The following is a 10635-nucleotide window of genomic DNA, read 5'->3' on the forward strand; positions in this document are numbered from 1 at the left end:
CGGCCCCACGACAACGGTTCCGCCGCCTCCCGGTGGAATATAAGGGCGGTGGGCGGGGTCGGAGGAGGGGGGCCGGGCTGAAAGGGGCGGGGCCTGGCCGAAGGGGAGCCAACGGGGAAGGGAAACGGCGCGGGGGCGGGGACGGAGGGCAGAGCTCGGGGAAGGGGCGGGGCTATGGGGGCGTGTCCCAGGGCGGGCGGGGCGGGGGGGGGGGGGCAGAGCTGAGGTGTGTCCTTTCCTGAAGCGCTGTGGGAGCAGTTGCTGCCCACGAGGGCCGTCAGCGGCCGCAGTTTGGGTGCGGAACCTGCCCGGAATAAAAGCACGGCCCTCCCGGCTGGCCTGGGGCCAGCGCGGCTCCGCTCTTCCGCATAGAAAGAGTGTGGGCAGCGGGAGCAGGGAGGGGATCGTGCCCCTGTACTCGGCGCTGGTGAGGCCGCACCTCGAATACTGTGTTCAGTTTTGGGCCCCTCACTACAAGAAGGACCTTGAGGTGCTGGAGCGTGTCCAGAGAAGGGCGATGAAGCTGGTGAGGGGTCTGGAGCACAAGTCTGATGAGGAGCGGCTGAGGGAACTGGGGTTGTTCAGTCTGGAGAAGAGGAGGCTGAGGGGAGACCTCATCGCTCTCTACAACTACCTGAAAGGGGGTTGTGGTGAGGTGGGTGTTGGTCTCTTCTCCCAAGTGACTAGTGACAGGACTAGAGGAAATGGCCTCAAGTTGTGCCAGGGGAGGTTCAGGCTGGATATCAGGAAAAATGTCTTTCCTGAGAGAGTGAGGAAGCACTGGAATAAGCTGCCCAGGGAGGTGGTGGAGTCACCATCACTGGGGGTGTTCAAGGAATGTGTGGATGTGGCATTGTGGGACATGGTTTAGTGGGCATGGTGGTGGTGGTTGGTGGTTGGACTTGATGATCTTACAGGTCTTTTCCAACCGTAGTGATTCTGTGATTCTGTGATAGAAAAGGCCAAAAAATTCAGACCTGCCGCCCCCCGCTTGCGTTTTCTGAAGTACCCCTCAGGTCCTCGCGCGGCTCTTCTTGACAACCACCCGGCCGCAGCAGAGGTGCCACCAGCAGACCTGCTCCCCCTCCAGCTGCACATTCCCCGCTCCGCAGGCAGCTCCCCCAGCAGAGCCCCCCTCCACGCCGGGTCACCACCCAGTATTTTTGGGTTTGGGGAGAGCAGTGGGTGAAAGGGGGTGGCTCTGCTCCTCGGAGGAGGCTCAGCAGCACACCACAGGTCCAAGTTATGCCTTCTCTTTCTCTCTGCTGGAGCAGCAACCTGTACGTTGCAACTGGTCCAGTCTCGAGGCCAGCATCTCGAGGCCACACACCTCTCAGGAACACCTCAATCCCTTCTCCCCCCACGCCCAAAGCCCCATCTCTATCAGCATCAGCGCTCGGGTACGTTATACATCATCATGTTCTGGGTTTGGACATTTCCCTGCCCGCATGTCGCTGTTACCGAGCCCAGGACGGATGTTTCGCAGCCCTCTCTGGCCCTTCCACAGCCCCCGCACGGCTGACTCGTTGTCTTTTATCTGCTGCTTCGTTATTCCTGCTCTCAGGTTCCCCAGTGCTTTGGCTGCACCTCTGTGATAATTAGGGCTCCTGATTTCCAGGCTCTGCTGCCTGCATGGAGGACAGGGCAGAAGCAAACATGCCAATGCAACCCCCTGTTTTGGGCTCTATCCATTTTTTCTTCCAAGCGTGAGTTACAACCTGTGCTGCCATCTGAGCTTTCCTTAAAATCACAGAATCACAGAACGGTTTGGGTTGGAAGGGACCTTTAAAGGTCATCTAGTCCAACCCCCTGCAATGAGCAGAGGCATCTTCAACCAGATCAGGTTGCTCAAAGCCCCGTCCAACCTGGCCTTGAATGTTTCCAAGGATGGGGCATCCACCACCTCTTTGGGCAAACTCTGCCAGTGTCACCTCATTGTAAAACATTTTGTCCTTATCTGTAGTCTGAATCTCCCCTCTTTTAGCTTCAAACCATTACCCCTTGTCCTATCGCTACAGGCCCTACTGAAAAGTTTGTCCCCATCTTTCTTATAACCCCCTTTAAGTACTGAAAGGCCACCAGAAGGTCTCCCCGGAGCCTTCTCTTCTCCAGGCTGAACAACCCCATCTCTCCCAGCCTGTCTTCACAGCAGAGCTGTTCCATCCCTCTGATCATCTTCGTGGCCTCCTCTGGACCCGCTCCAACAGGTCCATGTCCTTCTCATGGTGGGGACCCCAGAGCTGCATGCAGTACTTCGGGGGGGTCTCACCGGAGCAGAGTAGAGGGGGGGAATCCCCTCCCTCAACCTGCTGGCCACACTGCTTCTGATGTAGCCCAGGATCCAGTTGGCTTTCTGGGCTGTGAGTGCACTTTGCTGGGTCACGTCCTTGTGCCTACACTCTTCGGACAGGGCAGACCCCTCCAGTAATATCATAGTGTGCATCATGCCGAAACTTTTCCCTTGTCAAAGGGGACAGCTGTGGACTGTAGGTGCTCCTTTATAGCGTGGTGCATCCCATGACACTGCCGACACCCTACAGCTGATGGTGAGGATGCAGAGTTGGGTGTGCATCAGCTTGAGTGCTTTTCCCTGGTTTATTCCTGGCAAGCACATCCCTGTTAGGAATGTCAGAGAGCTTGGGCACAGCTGAAACTCAAATGTCTACACTGAATTTGTTGGCAGAAGTGCAGGCAGGGGTGTGGTCTGCACCAGCCAGCGCTGACCCAGGCAATGCCAGGGAGCAGCTCAGGGGTCAAACATGCCAGGACTGTTCCCACTCCATTTTGGCGGCCAAAAAGTCTTAATATTGATATGGCCAGACTAAACCTGAGGTCCAGAGGTGAGGTCCTGGCATGGGGTGGTTCACTAGCAGGGGGGATTTCACCAAAACCAGTAAGTTAGCAAGATTAAAAACCAAATTTGAGGTTGGTAATGCTGAAATCCAGCATTTACCCTGAGCGTATTTGTGAGACTGAGAAGGGCTGTTTACAAACCCCTGTGCTTCCAATCAAAAGCGACCTTCTAAGCAGTGGTAAGAAGATGAAGGACTCTTCACGCTGACAGCAAATACCAGACATCTCCTGAAGAGGGGCTCTGCGTGCTGCGTTGGCCGTAGCCGCTCCCCAAAAGGAGATGCTGGACCACGCGGGTGGGTGCGGGCTCTGATGCAGAACCACAGGTCTCGCTCACCTGGAGAAACTCCAGTTCCTTAGCTTCCATCTGCTTTATCTCTGAAGGAGAACAAAGCATGAAAATCAGGTCATCGGACATTTCTAGGGCTCTCTTTGGAGGAGATGAATAGCTGTTTGGTACCATCCTGCCCATGATTACTTCAGTTGTGCAGGTTCAAGGTTGTTCAGTCCCTGCATGATGGAAACAGCCTGGAACTATCTGTGCAGCTGCAAACAGGCAGATTTTGATGACAGCCTGTTCTAGGCAATTGCACATGAGAAGGATTGCATAGGTGTTTAGATACGGTGACCTGAATTTTTATACTCACCTCTGATGGTGAGTTCATTCTAAGTTTGTCCAGGCTGTTACTCGTATGTCTTATTAATGCTGGCAGTTTAGGTGATTTCAATACCTGAGAATGATTTGAAAGTCTAATTAATGACATTTTCTTCTCATAGATATATGCAAAGGTATTAAGGAAGATCAGTTCTCCCCTTACAGTGGTTTGCACTGATCCACATCATCAACCCCTCCCAAAGAGAAGAGGGGTCTCTCCTAGGTCTGGAGGTACCGGGGCATGGGACTTAAAATAAGAACGTAACTTAAAATAAAAACATGTCTACGCTGCTGCTTCCAGTCCAGTGCTGAGATGACCTGGGAGCAGGACAGGACTAATTCTCTGCATTTTACTGGGCAGGCCTGAAAGCCTTTGGTATGAATCCAGAGCTAAACACAAGCTTCCACCTTTGAGGCATGAGCAGGACTGTTAAAATGCTGCTCACCTGTGCAGTTTATCCCGCCTGAAGGTGAAAAGCTGCTTCACTGTCCCTCACCATGCACAGTGGTGCTGCAGATCCCTGTGCGATGGCATAGGGAGGGCTGGTGCTTTGGGGATATCCTTAGCTTCAGGAGAGGTGCCTGGGGTCTCCATACAGCTCCCATGCAATCAGCATAGGGTATTAACCATCCCAGACCTCCTAGGAGACACTGCCTGGGCCCTCACGTGTTCACCATCTCCGTCCCCATGGCCCCCACGGCCCCCATCCTCACCTAGCACCACCAGACCCCGCAGACCGAGGGACAGCTGCTTTCTCAGTCGGGTGACCTTCTCGCTGAAGGTGCTGAGGGGAGTTACATTTATTAAGATTCAATAGAATCATAGAAACACAGAATGGTTTAGGGTTGGAAGGGACCTTTCAAGGTCATCTAGTCCAACCCCCTGCAATGAGCAGGGACATCTCCAACTAGAGCAGGTTGCTCAGAGCCCTGTCCAACCTGACCTGGAATGTTTCCAGGGATGGGGCATTCTCAACTGAAGAGTGGTCGCAAAGGAGAGCAAAGGCTTCAGCCCCATGGGCAGCAGGGAAACAGCACTGTCACCCCAGCGAAGGAGGGAAAAGGAAAATTTGAGCAGTGGCTGCACATCCTGGCACTAGTTATAAACCCAGTGCGTCCCCCACGTTAGTCCTGACGACTCTGCAATCCCCAGGCGATGTGTGGAAGTAGATCATCTCTCTCCCAGCTCAGAGAAAAAAAAAAGCATTAAATATAGTCCCCAAATCGAGGGCGTATCGGATATTACACTGACAAAAAGGAGCAAGAGGTGCTTTAGAAATGCGCCTAAGAAGAGGAGTGACTGGCACTCAGATGGGTTTCACTGCCTGCCTTTTTCCGTCTTTTTGCCATGTGCTTTAGGGAAAATGAACTGCCGTGTGGCAAAGCTGAAAGACTTGTACTCAAAAAAATTTGGCTCAAATCTCATCTCTTCCAGAGGAACCTCTGAATATGGCAGTGAGAGTCGTCCTGCTCTTTTGGACTCATTTTTCCTCCTGTAAAATAAGGATCAGTAACATCTGGAGCAGGCTCCTTCCCTTCCTGTATTTCAACACTGCCTGGTGCAATACAGCCCTGATACCGGTCAGTAAACGTTGCTACAGTCTTCTGAAGAATGGAAGAGGTACAGGACATCATGAAGAGTACAAGACGTCTCTTGTGCAATAAAACCTCACCGGCCTGACAACTTCTTCTGTTGGTACTGCGCAAATTATCCTGTCCTGCGTTCCCAAACCCACAACTGCCGCTCCCCACTCGAGGAGAAATAACCCAACCCGCAGGCTGGGCTGTGCACACCAACGTTTTTAATAGATCCTCATGGCAAGGGAGCACAGGCTACCCTGCACGAGGGAGAGAACTTGTACAGGTATTTGTGAGGATGCATTTGTTTCATAATAACAGATAATGAGTTGTTCAGGGCTCTGCTGCTGCCATGCACCATAAGCTCTTACTTGCTCTGATAAAGTCTCCTAAGAAACAGCATCCTTATCAAACAGGATTAGTATGCACATCTAAAAAGTGTCCAAGCAGAAGGAAATGCAGCTAAATCAGGACTCTTTGCCAAATGCCCAGAGATTCCTCCTGCCAGACCCCTAAACGCCGAACCATCTGCTTCCCTCTGCCCCATAACATGTCTTGAAGAGCTTTGCCAAGAGGCTTGTCTGGCCTGGGCAGGAGAAGGGGCTCTTCCCACGTCTTCCTTTCCCGGCTGGACACCAGGATCAGGAACCGTCTGGGTCTCTGGCCACTCTTCCCGCATCTCCCCGAAGGATGCCAGGGCATGGGGCGGACCCCGGGGAGCAGAGGTTCCTCTCCCTGGTTGCACGTAGTTGGTCTGGATTCACCAGTGAGACCACATCTCCCAGATCAGAAGCAATTATCACGATTTTAGGCTTTTCAGCGAGCGAGCTCTCCTCCACGACGTGTGCTCGCACCAGCAGGGTTTCGCCTGTGAAATCCAAGAAGTAATTGGCTGCAGAACAGCGGAGAATCACCCTCCATATGCTGCAGTCCCATGACCATTGGCCTCTTGGATGAGCACTAGTATTTTTTAGGGCTGTCTATTTGCTTGTTTTCATTCCTGAAATAGATTGTGATCTTACTATCCAAACACCCAGCCGCTTTACCTTCTGATATTTTCCTAGGAAGGGGAGTGAAAGAGCAGCAAGCACAAGGTAAAGGATTTTTGTGGCTGAAAATCATCTGTGATTGCAATGACCACATCCGTAGTGGTAAATCCAAGGCAGCCCTGAGGCCAGCTGGCATGGCCAAGCCATATACAGGATATTAAGGTCTCCTGGCTTCCCAAAAAGGGATCCACGGTGGGCGGCTTGCTGGTTATTAGTCCCTGTGCTAACTCTTGAGCTCTGCCTAGGAGGTGATTTGCCCAGACCAAAAGTGTGCCAGGGGCTGTGCTAAATTTAATGTCTTAGCCTGATCCTGGCACTGCTTCATTTATTGGTGTGGATGTAGCCAGGGGGTCTGGAAAAGAAAGAGGTGGAGAGTAAAACCCTCCTATAAAGAAGCAGATAAATTATTCTATTTAGACAAAATTTGCTACAACAGCGGGACAGTTGGTTGAAGCTGATTTATGTGTTGTTTTCCACTTAATATCCGTCAGTATGTCTGAGCACACAGCACTTCCTAAGAGCTGCCATCCACACTTCTTCGCTAAACCCTACCTGAAATTATATCTGAAATCCCACAAACCGGGTTCTTCCTCTTGACAGCTGGGAGGAGGGAGCCTGCAGGTGTGGGAGAGCTTCCCAGTTACCTCTCCTGGAACCACAGCGATGTCAAACTGGGAATTTGGCAACCGGAGAGTGAGTGGGCAAATCTGAAGTCAGACCGCAGGAGGAAGGAGGCTGGCAGGATGCGATAGAGCAGATGTATGTACCCGACACCGCAGACACAAGTGTTCCTCCGGTCTAAGTTTCCATAATAAATTATTTTTAGCAGAATATATCTTTTTTATTTTTTTTTTGCAGGGAGTAGCTAGTTTCTGGCAAAGCTTTTCCATTTTGTCATAAAGAATCATGGGACACTGCATCACATCCAGAAATGGAACATTTTTTGCAAAACTTTTCATCTTTTCCATCTCAAGTGGGTTTTTTTAGTTTTCATTTGTCAACCTGGGAAATGTCTGGGCAATGAAAAGGGAACTCTGGGTGTGTTTTCTCTTCATTTTGGGAAAATCCTTTCTTTCTGCGGAATTATCCAGGCACTCACAAAGGACAAACCTACAGGTCTCTGCGCTCTAGGAGTATCTTTAGGGCTGGCCATCCAAAACACATGGTCAGCTTGATGCCAAAGTTGTATGCAATTATTTTGAGTGAGTGAGAACAATTGCTCGGGTACAAATTGTCCCCAGAACTTTCCCCAGCACTCATTACTACCCGTGTGGGAAGGGTAGGATATCTGATATCATCTGTGTTTGGCTTTTTCAGAAATTGTTAGAGGGAAAAACCCAACCTTTTCCATAGACTCAAAAAATATTGAATTCTGAAGAAAACATGAACTTAGGCCACTGCATAGGCGTCTGATAAATATTTCATGCGTCGATGTGCCATGACCTGATTTATTAGGTGGAAGCATGGATGTTCTTGTGAGTTTAGCTCTGGACACACTTTAACATTTAGGGTGCCCTGAGATCTCTCAGTGTGGAGGGAGAAAAATAGAGAGAAAGAGAATTTGGTGGCAGAGAAGAGAAACCCCTGCGGTTATAAAGGTTTTTCATTAGACAGCAGCGTGAAAAAAGGGGCATTAATGAAATGATCTTGACCTGCACATGGTTTTAAGTGGAAAGATAATTAAACAGGCATTTATACACTGACTGCAGTTTGTAATAGAGACAGCTATGGTTTCTCTGGACCCCACAAGAAAGCATTATGTCATTCAAATGAACAGGGCCCTTCTTCTGAGCAACCTGATCTAGTTGAAGATGTCCTGCTCATTGCAGGAGGGTTGGACTAAATGACCTTTAAAAGTCCCTTCCAACCCAACCCAACCCAACCCAACCCAACCCAACCCAACCCATCCCAACCCAACCCAACCCAACCCAACCCATTCTATTCTATTCTATTCTATTCTATTCTATTCTATTCTATTCTATTCTATTCTATTCTATTCTATTCTATTCTATTCTTTTCTATTCTTTTCTATTTTCTATTTTCTATTCTATTCCATCCTATTCCACCTGTTACTGAAAGGGCAAATGAGGATATCGTAAGCTGATAAATTCTTTATGAACTGATTTTTTTTATTATTTAAAAGCTGTGGTGCTTTGAAAGCATTGTTCTGGGTGCTTTTCCAGAGAATATGGGTCAGGTTCTTTGTGTCCCAGGAGGTTCATATGCTGAGGTAATTCTTCATGACTTCAAAGCTGGGTTCTTGGGGTCTGACCAAATTTAGGAAATTACCAGATCATTCCTGAGAAAGCTGCATCGTGAATTGCCTCTTGAAGAGTATGAAATAATATATCTTCAAAACAAACCCTCCTGGACTTGATGGAGGCTTGATGAGGGCTTCTATTTAAAAAAAAAAATACCAAAGGGTTTTATGCAAGAATATCAGAACTGGTGAAACCTGGCAAGTTGCCCCATAAGAAATTGCAGCCTGTTTAACTATTACTTCATCCCTACAAAGTGAACAGGCTTGTCACGGTTGTGTTAAGGGACTTAATAATTCATTTTTTCCCCCTGTATATTCTCTGTGTATCCAAACACTGTGTTTATGACACAATTACATCTGATATAGCTGTGGTCCTTCACCACAGCCCTGATTGACAGGGAGGAACTGAAGTATTTTCTGAAGACCACATTTCACGGTGGGTTAAACAGGCAACACCAATAGGACCTGAAGAACCATTTAATCAACTCCAAGATGCCCTTTTGATGCTCAAACCCACCAGCATGGAAATCTGACACAACGGCTTAGAAAGTTTTGCTTGATTGAGTAGTCAGGGGGACTTGAGGAGCTACAGGTTTCATAGACCCAGTATGAGACTCTCCAAAGAGAGGGGGACAGAGACAGCAAAGCTAGCTCATGTCTAATTCAGAAAGAGCAGTGAACAACCTGTTTTGGAAAACAGGAGAGGAGCAGCAGCAGCAGCCAACCACCTTCTTCCTCTATGGACCCTTCTTGGCCACCAAGTCAGCCTGAGGCAACATCTCTATGCATCAGTCATGCTTCCCACAGCTGAGTTTTCCTACAAATATCCATAGATTTGTGCACATTGGGCTACAGTAGGCACTTCTGCACGTTGCGCTGTGTGTCTACAGGTCCCATGAACTTCACAACCAGGGAAAATGGTTTTAAATGTTAGGAGCTGGAATTGCATGCCGGTGTTGTCAGTTCAGCAGTGACTGCTTAGGTTATGCTGAGTATTTAAGATCAAATATGAACAGGCTGAATTAGGGTTTGCTAGACTGAGTGTCTAGAGTAGCTTGAGGCTATGTCTGAAGCATTGCTTGTCAGGGAAAAAAGGGTTCTCAACATGGGAGTAAATGTTCTCTCTGTTGGATGTTCAGAAGTTAAAATCTTTTCCTTCAGAATCCAATTAATGGCTCCAGTTAATAAAGAACAAAAAGCCAGAGTACCCATGCTTATATGTGACAAAGAGATTAGAGATAGGGTAGCCCAGTAGGGTCAGACATGCTCCTACAAGCTGAAATGCCTTTTGTTCCACTCCCTGTTGTAGGGAGTGGGATAAATTTAGAGCAATGACTTGTCATTTCAGAAATCAAAAAGGACACAGAGAAAGTGAGCACTGGAAAAAAGTCAAGCTGTGTTATAACTCGCCAACAGTGCTGAAGCAGAGTAAAAGTCTCTTCAGCCGTAAGATCAGAGACAAAGCAGAGCTGCTCTTGTAGTACGATGGCTTTGCGGAGAGCATCGGCACAGCCGACAGATGAATATTTTGCTGTGGTGTTCGGGAAGAAGTAGGGTCAGAAAATCAAAAATAACTGGGAATGGCCTCAGTGGAAGCCAGCCCCACAGAAGGGGAGAGCCTTACTCAATACCATCCTTCCCCAAATTCGGAAAAGTGGCACATAAAACCGTGATGAAATAACAAGAACTTCTCAGGAGCCTTTTCAGTCTGTGACTCGACTGTAAAATTTGAGAACAGCAAACACAGTATTACAATTCAGAGCGAGAAGAAAAAAAAATCATCCAGGTGAGTATGATCTGATCTCAGTATTGTGCGAGGCTTTGAGAACAAACAGGCTAGCAAGAATACAAAAGAAAATGCATCATGAGTTCTCTGCTGAATAGATTTCAACAGACCAACCTGATGAAATAGGATTTCTTAGTAAAGAGAAGGCATCAGATCTCATCAAATGCACTTTAGTGAAGAGCATTAGTAAAATGTTCATGAAAAACTACTTTAGACAAAGTGGAGGGAATTAATAAAGGCACTGTAAATCGGCTGAAGTATAACCTTGAAAGAGAAGGTGTCAGGCAGGAGGGAGGTTACTGAGAAATTTTCTCAAGGGTCGTTCTTAGGACAAAAATTCAGGTGTGAAAAAGTAACGTACTGGACCCAAAGCTAACATGTGCCATTGAAACAGGAAAAGATTAAGGTAACACGCAGAAAGAACTGGGTCATCATAAGGACTGAAGTTACAGAA

The sequence above is a fragment of the Gavia stellata genome, chromosome 2, assembly GCF_030936135.1.
Source record: "Gavia stellata isolate bGavSte3 chromosome 2, bGavSte3.hap2, whole genome shotgun sequence".
Classification (NCBI taxonomy): domain Eukaryota; kingdom Metazoa; phylum Chordata; class Aves; order Gaviiformes; family Gaviidae; genus Gavia; species Gavia stellata.